Below are 13,738 nucleotides of genomic sequence, written 5' to 3'. Positions count from 1 at the left end.
TACGAGATGCATCTGCTGTCTGGCCGTCTATTAAACCTGAAAAGCACAAAATGTCGCATAAGTTAGCACTTTTTCAACATGCAATTATTTGGGGTTGAGAACTGAAGGGAATTATGTTCAATGTTCCATTAGATCGATAATTTCAGCAGCCAGCAGACTTGCGTTTTAAACAATGTAGCACTGAATGCACTCGAATTCGCGACGTTTTATCTACGGTGCGCGACGCTAACTGTTACGCTACCAGCTGACACATCCCTACAGCCGCTCCAGACGTCAACATATTCCTCCAGAACCTCTGCACTCCACAGTGCTGGAGATAATGCATATGGCCGAATCTAGACTTCTGAGAGACAGACAGTTACAGCTTTTCTTTTGCACTGCACAACGTTTTCAACAAACAGATAGCACAATAGAGTAGCTCAAGTGGAATGAAACACTTCCTATATAAATTTCTGCATCCTACACTGTTGGCAGTTCTGTGTAGGTGGCAGTTACGTGATTTTATTTCGGTGATTACAAAATAGAGCCGAATATATGCACTGGGTAGCCGAGGCAGCTTGTTCATGGCGTTTCGGTCAACCAGGTAAATGAATATACTGGACATGCTGCAAACCACTACAGGGAGCCTGTGTGTCAGAAATCTCAAACAGTGTGGCGCAATGGCGTTACGATAGAAGAATGGGTCACAGAGAGCATGATAAGGTGGTCTGTTGGATTGACGTTAATTTTATATACTTATGGTCTGGGTTCGATTCCAACTTCTGCCAATGACTTTTGGTAGGGAGAGACAGATTCTATTCTCTTCAGGCTACCCCAAGTGAAGAATGAATAATGGCATTGTGGTCTGAAATTCACATTAAAAATGACATTGCTTCTCTACCATGTAGACATTAGGTTGAACGACAATAAAGTGAGGAGTGGCGACATATAGAAATTCTATCACCAGTAACCTTTCTTATACCAGTTCTTTATTTCTATGATGAAACAAACGCTATATATGGTCACAGGACACTTATTTCATCTTTTATTTGAGCTTCTGTATATCTAAAATTGGTTCTGAACTGGGAATGCAACTCAGACAGCCCTTAACGTGGAATTTGATCCCTTCGTAACAATAAAGCTCGATTACAATTTATTGTTCGTTCTAAACTGCAGATTCCTGAACGTATCCACATATTGGGTGTGAATGTCTTCTAATCCTGGCCCAGAACTAAAGTTTTCATTATGTATTATCAAGCTGTAGCATGAGAACACCTACCTCCTGGTGGATCATAATTTTCATTTTTAATGTATTTTCATTCGTTGTCAACACTAACGATATCTGACGGTTTTGACTCCCAATGAGACACAGAACTATTTGCTAGATCACTGTAAGTTCAAGGATGTTATTCTGAGCTGCTGGTGGAGAAAAATTCGGCAGCTGACGTCTCTTTGTGTGTAGTCAACAACGATGTGCGTGGGGTTCGATTACCAGTCAGCACTGAACTCTTCGTCATTTTATTTCTAGTTTAAACGTGCTCAAATGTCGTTGCTGGTGTAACAAACCCATATTTAACGTTCGTTTTCTCTAGAATATAACAGCGATAGGTGCCGGGTTGGAGTCCTGGGAAGGAAAAAATTAATGTTTCTTCTCGTCATTTCAGTTACATCTAGCTACTGCCGAGAAAATCCGATATGTCACAGTTGATTGAGCTTCGACATCAATCCGATGAGGTTCTGGGCTCGAATCCCTGTGCAACACAAAAAGCGTTACCTCAAGGCATTTCAAGTAAGTTACTTGTGAAGAAGAAATATTTAACATCTCTCGTAGTTCGTTAACAGGGACAATAGATGCAGGGTAGGAATTCCCGTCCATTAAAAATGTTTATGTTACGTAATTTAAAGTTAATATGTGTTAACTGATACTGTCTAAAATCGAGGTATATCACTCTCTGCATGCCTAGTCAGGAATGACTGTTAGTTTCCGTCAGTCACGAAATCTTTGCTTAGTCTGCATCACCTGGGTTTTAATCCATATGCAGAACGAGACGGTTCGTCATGTCATTTGATGTTCATACATATTCTCAAATAGCTGCTCATGAATAACTTAAATTTTTAATGTCATTTTTGTCATTTTGTGTTAAATAATACGTACGGTATGTTACTTTGAAATCATGAATACGACCAACTTACTACGTGAATTACCTATCAGACGTAATAATGAGAGTGGTAACATTTCAGGTATATCATTTATTGTAATAAATGTGAGCTTACAAGCCTTACGGACAGTCCTGTCACGTCTTGAGTTATTGCGATACAGAGCAATGTTTTCTAGTGGTGACTTGTTGGAACCATTTTCAATAGTCAATCGACTGTACCGAGGAATGATTAGAGGATCTGCTAAACAGCTTGCGTTATGTGGGTTGCATGCGAATCCGGCGAAATGCAATTCAGGTCGTTCGGATACTTATGAGCATGACTGTACACGTTACACGCGTGAAACAGTCGTACCGGGGAATCTCCTCTTCATCGCTTCATCGGAGATGCTGTGTCCCATCGCTCGTGCGCCGACTATAACACTACGTTCAAACTCGGTTAAATCTTGATAACCTGCCATTGTTGCAGCAGTAACCGATCTAACAGCTGCGCCAGAGAGTATTTGAATATGCATGCCAATACCAGTTTCTTTGTGTGTGTGTGTGTGTGTGCGTGTTCGTGCTGCTCTGTGTAGTCCTACCTGACAAAGTCCGGAAGTGCTCGAGTTTATCTGGGCAGCTTTAAGCGAGTGAGCGACGCGAGGCGACCTGGCTGCGACTATGTAGGCCAGCGCAGACGCGGCGAGGTCCCGTGTGGACGTACTGTGCAGTGCTGAGCTGTCTCAGGCCGCCGCCTGTTAGGACACTAATTTGGCTTCGACGGCGGCGCGAGCCGTAAAACACGGGTGCGTCACGTCGCATCTCGTCCCTGCCGCTGCCCCGGCCGCCTGCTTGTTTTATTGCCGGCTTGTCGGCCTTGTTTACGCCTGCCACGGCCCCGCCCAGCCACTGCCTGCCCCAATTACCGCCACAGGCGTCACGCGGATGCTCAAACTTCGCCAAAGTTGAGCCGTCACGAAATACCCGGCCGGCCTTCATAAATTAAACGCATCTGCCCAGATGATTGCTTTTAAAGCGAGGAAGCACACTCGCCGTGAATACAGGCAACAAGAACTTCAGTATACAGCCAGCCCAGCGATTTGTTCCGTTTTTTTCCAGTACTACAGATTGCCAGTCAGTTTCAGGCCATTGGATTTCATATTACATTTCCAGCGTCAAGCAACATCCTGGAATGCCTGCTGCAACATCTTTTATCTACTTAATTAAACTACACATTTATTCCAGATATTTTATTTTATAGTAACTAACTTGTAAAGGTTCGTTTAGGAGCACAAACGCTATACACCGCCATATAGATACGCCAGACGAGAAAACTAGAATACATATCAGTGGATCATAGATGTATTTTTCCGTAGGTTCATTCAGTTAGCAGACACGCTTCGCTATAATTTGGATTTTAATACATAATGCAAAGATGTATATGTGGTGTCACCGCCAGACACCACACTTGCTGGGTGGTAGCTTTAAATCGGCCGCGGTCCATTAGTACATGTCGGACCCGCGTGTCGCCACTGTCAGTGATCGCAGACCGAGCGCCACCACACGGCAGGTCTCGAGAGACGGACTAGCACTCGCCCCAGTTGTACGGACGACGTAGCTAGCGATGCACACTGACGAAGCCTCGCTCAGTTGCAGAGCAGATAGTTAGAATAGCCTTCAGCTAAGTCAATGGCTACGACCTAGCAAGGCGCCATTAGCATTACATAGCTTGTATCTAAAGAGTCTCACTTGTATCGTCAAGAGCGAAGTACCAAAAGGATGGATTAAAGTTAAGTATTCCAGGAGCTACGTACTTTTCTTTATAGCATTCATTACGTATCCTGTTTCAGACCTATCTGCTAGCCTGCGTGAGTTAACGCGTGCCTTTCGGCTACTTACGAGTGGCGTGGCTGTCTTGTTACGCCACAACAGTATATACATTAAGGATTTCAGCTAAGAGGAATATTATTCGAGGGTCATTCAATAATTAAAGAGACAAATTGGTTTAGAGAAAAAAAGTTTTTCTTTAAAAAAAAATACTTTTTCTACTTTTCAACATAATCCCCTAGAACATTTATGCATTTGTTTCAACTAGCTACCACTCTGTCTTCAGGCCACGAGTCGCCTACAGGGACCATCCGACCGCCGTGTCATCCTCAGAGGAGGATGCCGATAGGAGGGGCGAGGGGTCAGCACACCGCTCTCCCGGTTGTTATGATGGCATTCTTGACCGAAGCCGCTACTATTCGGTCGAGTAGCTCCTCAATTGGCTTCACGAGGCTGGGTGTACCCCGAAAAACGGCAACAGCGCATGGCAGCTGGATGGTCACCCATCCAAGTGCCAGCCACGCCCAACAGCGCTTAACTTCGGTGATCTCATGGGAACCGGGGTATCCACTGCGGCAAGGCCGTTGCCTTCAAGTGGCTACCAGCTTCTTTATTCTGGCTGCAAAGAACTCTTTGTTTTGATGTTTAACCCAGTTTCCCACAAACTTTTTCACGTCCTCGTTGTCCTGGAACCTCTTCCCACGTAATGCCTCCTTCATTGCACCAAACAAATGGAAATCACTAGGTGCTAAATCAGGACTGTAAGGGGGATAAGGCAGTACTTCCCACCCCATTTTGTCGTTGGTTTCACGGGTTAGTTGAGCAATATGAGGACGCGCTTTGTCTTGCTGGAGAATCGCACCTCTCCTCTGACATCTACGACGTTTCTCTCTCAAAGCTGGCTTCACGTTGTTTAAAAGCAAATCCGCGTAGTATTGGCTGTTCATTGTACGCTGCTCTTCGTGAAAATCACTAACAACTGGACCTTCAGCATCCCAAAATACCGTCAACATGACTTTTCCTGCTGACAGTTCCTGACAGTTTTAAAATTTTTCTTGATAGGTGAGTTGATGTGCTTCCACTCCACTCTGTCCACTCTCAACCTTGTTTGCTTGTGAAGCCGCGCTAACTCCTTTGGGACCCATCTTGCACATGTTTTGCGGTACTTCGGCTTGTTGCCGGCCGCGGTGGTCTAGCGGTTCTAGGCGCTCAGTCCGGAACCGCGAGACTGCTACGGTCGCAGGTTCGAATCCTGCCTCGGGCATGGATGTGTGTGATGTCCTTAGGTAAGTTAGGTTTAAGTAGTTCTAAGTTCTAGGGGACTGATGACCACAGATGTTAAGTCCCATAGTGCTCAGAGCCACTTCAGCTTGTTACAAATAATGTTATGAACTGTACCAGTACTAACGTGAGCCTTATCAACTATCATATCTACAGTCACACGGCGATCGGCATGAATAATGTCATCAATTCGACTTTCAAGTGGGGGAGTTGAAACTGCAACTGGTTGGCCAGAACGGTGTTCCGTCAGTCGCTTGGTCTTCTCTACCCACATGTAAAAATTGGAATGATTCATACAACCTTCACCATAAACTTTAGACAATCTTCAGTATATATTCACTGGCTTCTCGCCTTCAACAACTAAAAACGAATAACAGAACGTTGTTCAACTAATGCGGACGCTTCAAGCGGACTCGCCATCTTGATATATATTGATAAGGTTATAAACAAAACAATATTGATACGTCAGCTGATTAGGGCTCACCCCAGTGATTCGAACTTAAAGCCATAAAAGTACCAAACTTTCCCTTGTAACAGTTTTTTACCCAGACCAATTTGTCTCTTTATTCGTAGAATGACCCTCGTATATTCTCCACGCAGTCGGTACAAAACCTAAGTGACACCACTTCCACTGTGTGAATCCTTCAAACTTAGAACAGTTAGCATTACATTATATCCAGGGTGGTTCAGTTGCCCCTAGTCATAGGTACTGTGCAACCAGTAACGCCTTCCAAAACCACACATGAGATTTTCATATTCTCTCGCTTGCTACGGGCAAACTATTAATCCTACAGAAAAAATTAGCAGGACCATTATGTAGGAAATTCGATGCAGTTAATTTTTGCACTGGGATACATTTTCGCTGCAGGCCACGGTTTTCGTGATCCTCAAGAAAAATACGTTTGAAGGTCAATTTTGTACGTCTCCCTCCAATAATTCGAAAACTACGGCCTCTGTCAAAAAAGTAACGCAGTACAAAATTTAACTACATCAAATTTTCTAAAAAAAGCTCCGGTTGGCTTTTTCTCTGTAGGACTCATAGTTGGCAAGTAGTGAGCGATAGAATACGAAAATCTTGTGCAAGGTATTCGGAGGTATTGTGAGATTAATAAAACCGATGGGTAAGGGCACTAGAATCACGTCCTATTGTGATACTAGAGCGTGCTGAAAGGTATTGCCTCCAAACTCTTTGTGTAAATTCTCTTAGACCTTTTTAAATAAAACATATGTCATTAACAATTTGCAACCCTCTGCTCCTGCAGGGCTTCGAATTATATATACATTGGCTGTGTGTAACTCGTTTTATTTAAGCCTTAAGAGTTTGGATATAAAAAGTTAGGAGGCATATTTTTCAGCATGTCCTCTTATATTTCGCTCATTTAACTCTTTTTGTATCAGAACGATCGTACAAATTTTAAACATGCCATAGTACACATTTTAGTTTCTTTTCTTTCTTCGTCGAATTACTTTATTACAGTTTCTGTTGCAGAACTGCTGAAATTACTGCCAAGAATTCAAATTTGTTTCTCTGATTTTCATTTACTGGCAAGTCAAGTATTATTCCATTCACGTCAGGCAATCTTACACCTGTGAAATAGGGGTATCATCTTTGACTCATAATGAAAACCATGCAGGTTCCAGGACCTCAGATTCTAACCCAGCCACAACTTAAATTTCGAATAAAAATCATCTGTAATGGCGGTCTAAGCCCCCGGTACAACGAGTCATCCTCGTTATACCAACGATCTTGTCAATTAGGGCGAAGAATATAATATTCTTGTTCTTGGAAACAGTTCTTGAAAGGTGGAAAAGTCATCAGTGGCCAAAGGCAGGAGGATGTAGAAGATTCTGTAAATCTGTGTATTAAAGAGACATTATGTCTATCATAAAACAGCATGGGGCCTGTAATTGAAATAGTGTAATTATGATCTCTCCGTTGGCAAAAGATTCCTGATTAGTTCCCCTTTTAGGTCATCGGTAGGCGACTGTCAAGCAGGAGGTGACCTTGAGTATAAGGCTGAATAACCAATCACTCCTGGTGAGAGGAATATGGGTTCACATTAAGGGCAACAGAAAATATTATAACTGGAGTAAGATTCGTTATGAACAGAAGATAGAGCTGACGTGAGAGTAAGTTGCTGTGAACATTACGGTGATACGGTTGTTGTCATCAGATTCGACAGTATGCCAACGCCAAGTTCAGTTGTCCAACAGACGCAACAAGCAGAGGATGAAGAGACAAAGAAGGTATATGAGGATATTTAGCGGGTAAAATGGTTCAAATGGCTCTGAGCACTATGGGACCTAACATCTGAGGTCATTAGTCCACTAGGAATTAGAACTACTTAAACCTAACTAACCTAAGGACATTACACACATCCATGCCCGAGGCAGGATTCGAACCTGCGGCCATAGCGGTAGCGAGGTTCCAAACTGAAGCGCCTAGAACCGCTCGGCCACCCTGGCCGGCTTTAGCGGGTAAGTCAGTACCTAAAGGGAAATGATAATCTAATAATTATGGAAGAGTGGAACACAGTGATAGGTGAGGGAGTCGAAGACAGAATTGTGGGAGAATATGTACTTGGTAGGAGAAAGACTAATGAGGCTCTTAAACCAATTCCGGTTATAGTCTGATTAACATTACTTGTTGACTGGCCCCTCAATCGTTGGAGCTCTTTTTTAATTCAACGAGAGCGCTCGCGTCGCTCCCGAACAGTCCGTCCTTGCCGAAATGCCACACCAAACAATCAGTTAACTTCCATTACTTGGTTAATGCAGTTTATGAACTATGCGTTACAACCGTTGTATGTGTGTATGTGTGTGTGTGTGTGTGTGTGTGTGTGTGTGTAGTCTTTGGTGCGATTATCGTGTCCGATAAAATGCGAAGAAAAAGGTACAGTCCCAGGAGCGGGATCCAGCACATCAAGAAAGAAAGCTGGACAAGGTAATGCGTTTGAGCGACAATCGCGACAATAGTGAGCATTCTTCGAGAAGACTGAGATGGAGGCGGAAAATGGGGGACCTCTTTTACCAGTTTCGAAAGTAGTCGCGCAAACTGGAGTCGTGGTTAAGGTTCATGAAATGGCCATACTTCGTCTTGGTAAAGAAAATTACCAGAACGAAGGAAGTGAAGCAGGAGCATATTGTCTTCATATGCCGGGCAAGAGGGGTGTTTAGAAACGCGCAACGAATCTGGATCCTTTCGCTCATGACTTTGTTCGGGGTCACACACACACACAGTTGTTACCATCACAGAAATTGGCGTACAGTAGATAAGCTTCGTACGGTACTGCGCGAGACCTAACTTGTTGAAGATAGCAAATCATCGTTGCGACTGTTTTCTGCAGTCTCGGTTTTAAATAAAAAATTTCCGGGCCTTCAAATAATAATGATATAAGCATACACGGCCACATAACAAAGCAGATTTTGGAGTGAAGTAAAAGACATTAATTTCAAGATTCATGTTTGGATCGATGGTACGTGGGTGAATTGTGGTCAGACTTTTACGAAAGGTTGGAGTGGTGCCAAAGCAGAAGGTATGGCACTCCCAGCTGGCAAGGGTGATGGTATGCTAACACCTACCATGGATTTATTCCCGGCTGTCAACTGCCTTTCACTCGAAAGACAACCATGAAGAAATGAATCACGAAACATTTTTAAACTGGTTCGAAAATACTTTGTTACCAAGCTTAGAAACTTCAACAGTATTTGTTCTTGAGCATGCTCCATGCCATTCAGTTTTAAAGGATAAGTCTCCAACACTGTCCTCTCGGAAGAAAGACAACACGGAGTTACTTTGGATGATACACTGAAAAGGGTAGAATTATAGAACTCGTTTCACTTTATAAGCAGTAATTTCCGATGTATGTCATAGACGAATTAGCTTATAATTACACACATGGAGTCTAAAGACTACCACCACATCACTGTCCCTTTAACCCAATTGAACCTAAAAGAGTGCGAGTGAAACGATGTGCTGCTCCCGAGTTTAAAGTTGAGAAAGTAACTGCTCAGAGCCTGGAACATGTCACTGAAATCGAGTGGATAGCTATCGTGATGTATAGGAAGCGCGTAACACGATTTGTAGAATAAGGAAGGTCTCCTCGAAGACAGTGTTACGCAAATATTGATTCCAGCTGTTCATCTAGTACAGAAAGTTCCAGTGACACTGAAATGAGTAGTGTCTACCATCTTTCGGACAACGCAGCTGCCTCCTGCAAACAACCGTTGGAGACATGAACACAAAAAAGTTTCCACAATTTTAAACAGTAAGTTTTGTTTCTGCGTTTTTGCTTGTGTCGCGTGTAACAGAGTGCAAACCAAGAATGTTGGTAATGTGTCAGCTCGTGTAGCTAATGCGAGGATAATTTCAGGTATCAAATGAAAGCGACAAGTTACAGCTTGCTTTTAGCGCTGGATCTGAAATTTTTCTGTCTTGAATTTGCTCGTAGAGGTTAGCTTCAGTCGACTTGAACAAAGCAAGCGCAGGTTGTTGATTGTCATTTTCTCGGACAGATTGCACATCACGAGGCTGTGTTTTAGTTAGGACATGAGTTTAAATTACGCCCTACAAAAAGGTCGCTTGCTGCAGCTTAGTCATTGGTCACTGGAAATCAGCTTTCGACAGAGCATCTAGCTTTCGACAGAGCATACCTACGGCGGCCGCTGTCAACATTGCTCATCGTTAGACCTCCGTCTAAGTAACAGCACTTGAGAAGTGACCCAACACGTTTGTGTGTTGCCTGTAACCGAGCAGAAGTCGTAGGTGATGTGGTAGCACTGTAGTAGCAAGTGAAAAACGTCAGCTAGGAGTGATTTTAACACGACCATGGCGAATACACTGCTCATAAATCACAAGAGGTGGAGGTATTCTTGGAAAAGTTCCAGAGGCACAGGAAGATTCCAGTTTAACATCATGGTCAGAAAGACATTTTGAAATCAGATTTCGAATTGTAAGACATATCAAGCGGCAGATACAGACTAGAATCCCAGTTTAGTAATGATGAAGAGTAGACTGATGATTAAGAGAATGATTCTGAAGAATCACGTGGAAAGAAATGGGATGCTGGAGTACAGAGGAATGGTGAGATGCGTTTTAAGTTCCCTAAGGCTTGTCGATGCTGCGGTACTGAATACCACAGTTAGCAGTTCATTGGAAGTAGAACGGACGTCTCTGAAAATGGTCCTCACGAAAGCTGTAAAGACAAACATAGGTACTGATACGAGGATCATAACTGCGAAGACACCTTGGATAGCTGAAGAAAAACTTCAGCTGATCGACGAAAGAAGGAAGTACAAACTTGTGCAGGGAAAGTCAGGAATAGGGTACTATAAGTTACGTACAAATGAAACAATTGCGAATGGTAGGGAAGTCATGGCGAAATGGCTGCAGGAAAAATTTGAAGAAATTGGAAAAGAAGTTATCAGCCAAAGAACTGATTAAGCACATCATAAACCGCAGCAAGAATTCTAACATACTGGAATTTAAGCCCTGCATACCATCCAGAACAAGTGTTATGCACTTGACAAAAGATGCAACTGAAATCTTAACCCGAGAATAGGAATTGAAGAGGTGAGCTGCAAATGTAACTCTAGGGTGAGACGGTAAGTGGGTGAACAAGCTACTGGCCACAGCCAAAACTCAGAGACGAGACGCGGTAAGCGGCGTGGACTGGTCACACGGGGTGATAAACGGCTTGCGGCCGCCGTGTGATTACTGGCGTGCATTAGGCATGGGCGCAACTGACGACTGGCAACTGCCGACTGCCGACTGGCGCCGGGGGCGGTCAGCGGAAAATCAGGCTCGTTACCGCCGGTTACGTCGCAGTGGAATTTGCGGTCGTGACACTCCATTACTCGCAGACAACATCTCATTCCATGTACTGATACTCGTCGATGCTGATTTATGACCTCTGAGTTCCGTTCACTTTATCGTTCTAATGAATACCTTTGTGGTCATGTATCTTCAGTGATTGCGAAGTAATTCGGCTTATTTCCTCCTTTCTTTTACGAAATGCATAATACTTTCCTTGCCTTCGTCACAATGATATCCTGCGGTATCTATGTGGTATATTTCATAGGTATTTCTTTACTTATTTATTTCTGAAAAGATATTATACCGAGTGTCCCCCCTAAGAGCGGTCATGCGCATTTCCTATCGATTTTTGCAGGATATTTGCAGTTTCGTTTTTGAAGAATGTAATTAGAGTCGGATCGAACGAATACTGCTCATCACGTCCTTCAAAATGGTTCAAATGGCTCTGAGCACTATGCGACTTAACTTCTGAGGTCATCAGTCGCCTAGAACGGAACTAATTAAACCTAACTAACCTAAGAACACCACACGCATCCATGGCCGCGGCAGGATTCGAACCTGCGACCGTAGCGGTTGCTCGGCTCCAGACTGTAGCGCCTAGAACCACACGGCCACTCCGGCCGGCTCATCACGTCCTTCATGAGACACCCAGTGCCTACGGAAACCACCGGTCTGTGTCCGCTTACAGACAAAATCGTTTTTAGAAGGGGTATTTTATGGGCCCATTCGATACAACTGTCCCAAATCAGTCTAGCGCGATATTCCTTTTAGCGTAAAACACGAAGAATAACCAGAACCCCAGCAGCGAAAGCACGGCACACTTCCGTGCTGGCTGCCACACCCATTCAGCAACGATGTTTTAGTTCCTGCTGGCGCTTATGATGGTATGCCTATAGCGCACTTCCCGATTTATTGGCGTTCTCTAGAGCACGCGTGCATAACAACGATGGCTGCAACTTCAGCTGAGAACTGGACGATCTGTAGCTGCGGGAAAACTTCGTAAATGCTAAAGTGTTGGTAAATATGTTGCAGAAGTATCCTTTGTAGAAACTACGTTGCCTTGGCTGACCACTTGGTCTAAGGACTGACCCCAAAGACGCGATCAGCGATAGTTGCTGTACAATGGATCGACCAGAATTGAGTTCCGAACAGAGCATCGCAGAAGATATTAGTATGAAAAAATAATTGATTGTAAGCTTGCCTTTGATTTCTTTTTGAAGTCATGTTAATGGCGTTGGCGCAAGTCCAGATGTTACTATCGAAATATAGTTGAACTTAATCATCATTCCAGGCTAGTTATGGGAAAGCTGCGATCTGGATGTATTACGTACGAAATATAATCGAAGTTGCGTTACAGCTGATGCTGATGTTTACCATACGTGTTTTGTTAGTCGGAATTTATAAATAATTTTGTTAATTTTGGAATTACTAGCGATGTAAGGAACTTTCCTCTAGCTGAACGAAGTCAGATTCTAATTATAATCCGCGGGATTATTCGCTAATAAACAGTGATCGTTCATAGAGTATTTAATTCTAAACCTTTTTGTGTGCGACCTCCCTGTGGGGAATTTACATCGTAAAAGTTCTTGAAGCCAAGTAGAACCGAGGGTAAACCGAAGAACGTTCCCTCAGTATATGTGAGAGCCCCCTGATAGGTGATACGCAAACAAGTTCTCGTTGTCTGGCTGTAGCATGAAGAACACGGAGAACAATGTTCGTTTGAGCTGACTCCAGCTACGCTTTGCAAAAATGAAATTGCTAATATGTACCAAAATACCAGAGAAAATGCGCATGACGTCCCTTTGGATGGACACCTATTACATGCCGTATTGGCCGGAACATTTACCCGCCCGGATAACCGCGAGCGTTAGCATGCTGCTTCCGGGACTCGGGGTAAACGAGCCAGCTTCGGCTCGAATCCACTTGGAACTTAACTAGACGGCCAGTATCCCGGCCGCACTAGATGTGGTTTTTAGGTGGTTTCCCATCATACGTCTAGGGGAATAACGGACTCGTACTCACGTCATGCCTCAATTAGGCGATTCGTAAACTTTTCGAAAACGGGGTGATGCAAAACATTTTTTGATTTTATATATATATATATATATATATATATATATATATATATATATATATATATACTCCTGGAAATGGAAAAAAGAACACATTGACACCGGTGTGTCAGACCCACCATACTTGCTCCGGACACTGCGAGAGGGCTGTACAAGCAATGATCACACGCACGGCACAGCGGACACACCAGGAACCGCGGTGTTGGCCGTCGAATGGCGCTAGCTGCGCAGCATTTGTGCACCGCCGCCGTCAGTGTCAGCCAGTTTGACGTGGCATACGGAGCTCCATCGCAGTCTTTAACACTGGTAGCATGCCGCGACAGCGTGGACGTGAACCGTATGTGCAGTTGACGGACTTTGAGCGAGGGCGTATAGTGGGCATGCGGGAGGCCGGGTGGACGTACCGCCGAATTGCTCAACACGTGGGGCGTGAGGTCTCCACAGTACATCGATGTTGTCGCCAGTGGTCGGCGGAAGGTGCACGTGCCCGTCGACCTGGGACCGGACCGCAGCGACGCACGGATGCACGCCAAGACCGTAGGATCCTACGCAGTGCCGTAGGGGACCGCACCGCCACTTCCCAGCAAATTAGGGACACTGTTGCTCCTGGGGTATCGGCGAGGACCATT

At 44.1% G+C, this 13,738-nt stretch overlaps 1 pseudogene; it reads right to left on the bottom strand.

Moving 5' to 3' along the window:
* Window positions 1-4,413: 4,413 nt before the first annotated feature.
* Window positions 4,414-4,530, bottom strand: LOC126264047 (5S ribosomal RNA; annotated as a pseudogene).
* Window positions 4,531-13,738: the final 9,208 nt, after the last annotated feature.

This window comes from Schistocerca nitens, chromosome 6 (genome assembly GCF_023898315.1).
Source record: "Schistocerca nitens isolate TAMUIC-IGC-003100 chromosome 6, iqSchNite1.1, whole genome shotgun sequence".
NCBI classification, from domain to species: Eukaryota; Metazoa; Arthropoda; class Insecta; order Orthoptera; family Acrididae; genus Schistocerca; species Schistocerca nitens.
The sequence above is the reverse complement of the archived record's forward strand: the minus strand, read 5'-3'. Positions and strand labels throughout refer to the sequence as shown.